Source organism: Scomber japonicus, chromosome 8 (genome assembly GCF_027409825.1).
Source record: "Scomber japonicus isolate fScoJap1 chromosome 8, fScoJap1.pri, whole genome shotgun sequence".
NCBI classification, from domain to species: Eukaryota; Metazoa; Chordata; class Actinopteri; order Scombriformes; family Scombridae; genus Scomber; species Scomber japonicus.
The window spans coordinates 33981820-33982827 of NC_070585.1; positions in this window are offsets into that span (position 1 = coordinate 33981820).

Consider the following 1008-nt stretch of genomic DNA (forward strand, 5'->3'; position numbering starts at 1 on the left):
CATTTTTATAATATTATTTAATGTAAAGATTTAACAGGATGAAATATTTAAAAATATTTAAAGCATCAAGAGACGAGAAATAAAAATATGTTTCAGTCAAAAATATAAAATGAGAAGAGAAAATATAGTTTATTATAAATAATATAAGTTATATATAATAACATGAGATCAGCTTCATGTCTACATTCCTCCTGTTTGTCACTTTATCATTTATTCATTTCATATTCTGTTGCTTTGTCTTTTTAATGCAGTTTTACTTTTTATGTGTAAGAATAATAATAATAATAATAATAATAATAATAATAATAATAAGTTACATTTATATAGCGCCTTTCACAAACCAAAGGATGCTTACTGGTATATTTTTTATATTCATGTTGCTTCTGAAATACTATTGTTAATTATTAATTATTATGATTATTATTGTTATTATGAGTTCATTAAAAGCTTCATTTGTGCCCCAAGTGATGTTAATATTAACTTCTTTATGTAACTTTATGATTGTAAAGTCTTTTATCTATAAATCATCTTCTCTTTCACTTCATTTAATATTCTGTTCAGTTTTACTTACATGTGTATTATAGTATAGGATAGTAGTATAGTATATTTATTATTATTATTATTATATTTATTTTATGACAGTTTCTCTCAGTAAAACTTCATCCTGTGTAGTTTGTCATCCTCTGTTCAGTAGAATGAATGAGTAATAAAGCTTCATTGTGTTCCTGGAGTTTATTTTTCTTCCTCTCTGTTTATAGCTCAGTGTGGATCAGCTGATATTAAAGGTCAGTTTATATTCATGTTCAATGAATCCTGCAGCCTGTGGCGCCACCTGGTGGTCAGCATGAATCCTGCAGCCTGTGGCGCCACCTGGTGGTCAGCATGAAGCCTGCAGCCTGTGGCGCCACCTGGTGGTCAGCATGAAGCCTGCAGCCTGTGGCGCCACCTGGTGGTCAGCATGAAGCCTGCAGCCTGTGGCGCCACCTGGTGGTCAGCATGAATCCTGCA